The sequence below is a fragment of the Hermetia illucens genome, chromosome 6 (genome assembly GCF_905115235.1).
Source record: "Hermetia illucens chromosome 6, iHerIll2.2.curated.20191125, whole genome shotgun sequence".
Taxonomy (NCBI): Eukaryota; Metazoa; Arthropoda; class Insecta; order Diptera; family Stratiomyidae; genus Hermetia; species Hermetia illucens.
In genome coordinates this window covers 1,169,504-1,175,664 of record NC_051854.1, presented here as the reverse complement: position 1 = coordinate 1,175,664, position 6,161 = coordinate 1,169,504, and positions in this window count along the sequence as shown.

The following is a 6,161-nucleotide window of genomic DNA, read 5'->3' as shown; positions in this document are numbered from 1 at the left end:
TTCCAATGTTTTTTATTCAAACAAAAAAATCAAATGAAACTTCTTCTTCAACTTCAATACCAACAAATATAATTTACTCATTGCATGGCAGAAATTATTTCAAGATCAAGTAGTCAATATAAATGTTTCCTCACAAAATTGAACTGAGTTCTTATATTGTTTAGGGTTAATTTTGTGTGATACCATACAGCATTTGCCTTTCATATATATAATAAGAAATCATTTACTTAATTAATAGAACGAACCCACCCCAATTTTCCCAAAATTAATTAGTATAATGATTTAATAGCCACCTTCAACTCCCGTCTTTTTCCATCTGGAATGCTGTATTATTTCGCCCATCGATTATAGCCAAGCGTTCCTATCCTCCTAACCAATTTACATTGAATACGCTTTACCATGACATTCACTGCACTTCCGTTTCAATACTGCCATTCCATCTAATGTCTCCTCAGAAATCGAATCTTTCATTCATGAATTTAAGAATAATAAAGTAGAGGAGAAGGTCTAAATTTGGCCCCTGCTGGTATTTTGGCCCCCTACGATTCTACGCGACACAAAACAGCCACAGATAAAAACGCCACTGTGCAACAATCACAATCTTAACAGCTGTTTTTTCATGTATCCATATGTCATTCAAATGACAAATGGTAAAGACAAATTCTAGTTTCTGTTCTTTGTGTTCTTCTAACTTTCTTCCAAGAAGATATTTGTTGTCGGTATTCCTGTAAATGTGGCATGTTTAAATGGTGTTTTGTGCTAAAAAGTTTTTACAGGTTCAGCAGTATCACATATCAAGGTAATGCTGAAGCACGGCTTACTTTTCGTTTTATTTTTTGCTTTTTTTTTCTGTGATTGCATAAGTCTAATATGGCCCCCCGTTCGGTTTCGATTATGGCCCCCGGGGACCATAATCGATGTTTGAAACACAAAAGTATTAAAGATTGCTGTATTGTTTCCTATAGATGCCCCGGAACAGCATTATGTTAACCGTAGCCAAAAAGAGGAAAACATGGGACCCGGAACAAATGAAAAAAGCTATAGATGCAGTCAGGAGTAAGACGATGGGTTACAAAAAAGCCGTAAAAATGTTTGGCGTACCGAGGACTACATTAAGAAGGTTGGTGCACGATCTAGGAGAGTCTGAAAAAATTGTTGAAAAACCGCTAGGCAGGAAAACTGTACTTCCACCTAATATAGAAAAGAAACTCGTGGAGTATATTCTTCTAATGGAAGCGAAATACTATGGTCTAACACGAATAGATGTTCGGCGAATGGCCTATCAGTTAGCTTTGAAAAATAACATACCCAACAATTTTACAAAGGAAATAGCAGGGCGTTCGTGGTTAGACCTTTTTCTACGAAGACACAAACACGAACTTTCTTTAAGGCAACCATTAGGAACATCTTTTGCCCGTGTTCAAGGCTTTAACCGTGAGGCAGTAAAGGAATTTTTTGAGATTTTGAAGGCGGAAATGGAAAAAATTCGATACCCTCCTGATCGCATTTTCAACGTTGACGAGACCGGGCTGACAATCGTTCAATCTAAAGTTCCTCAAATAATTGGGAAGAAAGGCAAAAAACAAATAGGTGCTTTAACTGCTGCGGAACGAGGATCATTGATGACCGTGGTTTGCTGTATGAATGTTTCCGGGTTTTTTATACCACCCATGATGATTTTCCCCAGAAAAAATTATTCCGATATACTTATGAAAGGAGCTCCGCATGGTGCTATCGGCAAAGTCCACCATCCGGCTGGATTCAAACGAATTTATTCACCGATTGGTTTCGTCATTTTCTTTCTAAAACAAATCCAACTAAGGAGTCGCCTGTACTGTTAATACTCGACGGGCATTACAGCCACACTCGTAACATTGAACTTCTGGAGTTAGCTCATGAGAACTATGTAACAATAGTTACTCTTCCACCTCACACCACGCATAAATTGCAGCCCCTGGATAAAACCTTTATGGGGGCACTAAAAACCTATTATAGTGAAGAAATCCGAAATTTCTTGTTGCATTCCGATCGGTTGCTTAAACCCTACGATATCGCCGAATTGTTTGGTCGAGCCTATCTGCGAAGCTCAACAGGAGAAATCGCTGCAAATGGATTTCGCGTCACCGGAATCTACCCCTTTAATCCGCAGATTTTTTCTGACGCAGATTTTTTAGCAGAAGCTCAAGTTTATAACGATGAAAACACTTCCGAAAACCGCCCAGGGAGCAACACACAGGAAAATTTGACTGCATCGCAAAGAGATGAGTTGTTGCATCATCAGTTAAACATCATAGTTTCACCAGAAATTATTCAACCAATACCAAAACCTAAAAATAAAACTTCGAATCGAGGGCGAAAACGTACCACACCAAAAGTACTCACTTCTTCTGCATATAGAACACACCTGGACACACCTGGTACATCAAGTGCTTCAGATGGAAATCAGAATCCTGACAATATCCAAAGTCGTAGCCGTGGAGGGAAAACCACTATCTCAGATGAAAATCATTTAGACACACAATCCGACAGCTTCGACGAAGGACCTTCAAATGATAAAATACCAACGAGCTTAGATGCAGAATGCTTACTTTGTGATGCAAGGTATTCAAATGACCAACAAGGGGAGGAGTGGATTCAACGCCAGGGATGCAATTTATGGGCTCATTGCGTTTGTGCGGGAAACGAAGGAGATTATTATATTTGCGATTTTTGCCGATAACTTTATTTTATATGTATTTTATCTTGATTTCGTTTTTATTATGTTCATTATTATTTTTTTATTAATGGATTTACTTAATTTTAAGAAAAGAAGGTAATTTATTGTTTATTTTTTACTTAATTGTTAAGGTTTGGAGAATATTTTTTAAAGAATTTTTCTTACTACCAATATGGCCCCCTGGGTGCCATATTACCCACACTTTACATCAAAACCAAAATTTTGGATACGTCGAAATATACGATTTTGTTAAAAATATATGGAATTTTATCATGTTTTTTCCTTACGAATCAATGACCAGGAGAATATTGAAATGCATAGCACATGAAACTTGACATGCCGACCTTCATTTTTCTTTTCATGCTCGAAAAACAAAAGGGGGGGCCACATTTAGACCTTCTCCTCTAACATATATTCTGAGTCTTTGAGCATACCGTCGCATCTGAGAAAATGTTCAACCATATGCAGATATCTGTGGTGCCCTCCATGCCCAATTGTGTAAAATTAGTTACAGTTGGGAATTAGTCTGTTTAGTCTGCGGCTGCCGATCAGAAGGGCTGGACCAGAATATCAATAGACATCATTCCAGTAATAGCGTGCACTGCAATGCCCGAAACAGTCTTGAAAGCATAATACACTGTTAGCATAATCCTTCTGTAAACATTTTAATTTTTTGGGCACCAATGGTGTGGTCTTAAAGACACCGTTAAGGCGATTCTTCCACCTACATATATACAACATTTATTTTTTCCAATATTTCTGGTATGCAGGGCATTGCGTAGAGTAGTACCATGCTTGCTGCTCTGATAACCACTAGTCAACCTGGTGGTGAACAAACTTGAGCGACAGAAACGTAAACGATTTGGCATAGCATTGACTTATGATTTGCAAACGATTCGGAATAAGTTGCACATGAGTTGACAGTTGTGGCGTTCGGTTACCTCAGTACATGAGAGTGATATCTCGTGAAAACTGCTTTAAGGCTAATGTTAGAGCTGCCTCCGCCCCGATAATAATTTTGGCAGGGCTGCAAATACATTAAGTTGGCAGTGCAAGCTCAGTTGAGTAAGACTCCTGACTAGCGCCTGATCCCGGCTCTGAACACGAACTCCCATAAAGATTTGTGTCAACCCACACGTCACCTCCCTACTCGCATAGACAATCACGGGAATCATATAAGGCAACTGTACGTTCTAGCGGAGAAAGCGGCTTGCAGCTGGGACCAAAACAAATATGACAATAACAACAACAAACACGACCACACAACCGGCAATAGACAAAATGTTTAGAAGGGGCAGCAATACACCACGCTCCGCTTCTGGCAGTTAAATGGGAGATTTCACTATAAATCCCTTTTGCAAGAAGCGCCACGTTACGACGGTCGCCTACTGAAAAAGTAGAAAAGCCCGCTGTCCCAACGATGAAGGCGGCTGGAAGTGAAAAAGGGAGAAACACCGTAGAAACGGAGAGTCCTCGCAACCAAAAAGGAGAGACATCATCGAATTCGAGTTCGGAAACGAGACCACATGAAAAGATGGCAAACTTTATCGACAAAGAGGGGTGACGAACTCTCCAATCAGGCGAAAATGCAAAAAATCGACAAAAGGAGTCAAGAGGAAAACAGAGATATATTTGACCCTGCTGCCATCTGGGTGCGAAACACGGTTAGCTTGCGAATGTGGGCCCATTGTGCACAAGTATCATTTTCCAGCGTTTACCTCACACTAAACGAATCTATACAAGCTTTTCGGAATAAACTCGCCGGACGAGATTAGAAACACGGAAGGGAGAATTCTAGTCAGAGAAGACTATCCTGGGCTCCAGCCCGCGCATCTAGTGCAGTGATGCACCAATCCAAAATTCGACAGGAATCCCTCCGCGGATGTGGCTAGTACTGTTCTATTCCGGTTAAATCTTAATATGTGCTTGATCGCCTGTTTACTTGTCAGGAACAGATGAACTTTATCCGAATTTTTGGTAGTACAAACTCCCAGCCATTTAGCTTATTTTTCAGTCCGAGAAAAGTTTCCTGATTATCACCTTCCTAGACGGACCTTCCAACTGCGCGAAAGCTTCTTCAAAATATTCTTTCATTTGTAAGTGATCTTTCCCATTCTATGGTCGGTTTCCATCTTCTTGCATCCGAAGCCCAGCTGTCCAGAATGTCCTCGCGCTCAGTCAATTGACTTAGAGGAGCATCTAACACCTCTGTCACAACTAAAAGGTACGGCCGCCGAGTTGTACAGCGCAATTGCACACTTGAGCCCATAAGCGGCTTCGCCCGCAATATAGGCCAACCCATTGAGTAATATTTGGATTTGATGTGCTTTTCTAATGAAGAGAATAGATGATAAGTTCATTTACGTAAGTAGTTCACTAAAAACGAACAATCCAGATATCAAATGGGATGTCTTAATAAATACTTTTCGAATTTTTGCATAAAACAGGAAAAAGTTTATGGCAGGAATCTTTGTGAAATTAAAAAAGTGTTTTACTAGAAACGCCAAGCAATACTCATATCATACTTATCTTAAGAATTTATAATGCGTCATGATTGCCAACTGATAAACTTACTCATGTAATTATCAATCAGTTATTTACTAAACCCAACCGGAAACGATCCCTAACATGATTCATAAAAATAATTATGAAATTACATGAAATTTTGAAAGATCATTTGTCAAAAAGAAATTCCCATTCCTCCACATTTAAATACTCAAAACGACACTCCCAAAACATACTCTCTCTAAGCCACACAACATTCCAAGTGAGAATAATATTATATCTGATCAAATTATCTTGTGAGAATAACTTTATCTAACTGTTATTTGAACTTTATATCAATTTTTAAGTTTATCACATTCTATCTATGTTAACATTTGCTCGATAGGGTGCAAAGTATATTCCTACATAGCAGAAGAGATGTATATGTATATATAATAAAATGAAAAATATATGCATAATAAGGTATAATAAAAATATTATTATTCAAATCCTGTTTCTATCATGGATTTTTGTATTCGGTGTTATAATTGTCTCACTGTAGGCTTATCATTAGTTGTTGATGTCTAAGTATCCCGTCTACACCCAGGCCCAGGCTTGGAAATATGGGGAGGTATCTTTTTTCGAATACCAAGTATCTAGTGTATTGGGGCCACACTAAATACAAAATAAATACAAAAAGGGAAATCACACGATATTACACAAACATCGCGAATGCCAAACTGAACATGGGAAAATAAAAGAATAAAATGCGCTCATAGAACCGGAAAACTGTTGAACTGAATACCACGATCGAGAGAGAAGAGTCCCGACAGATGCATACTTTATTGATGTCTGTCTTGGCTCAAATCCTAATGAGGCGTGGCATTTAGGATTCCCTCCCTACTACGCTATTTCATTTGGCAATGCGGTATTACCGGTGTGGTATTTCAGACTGAGGTGG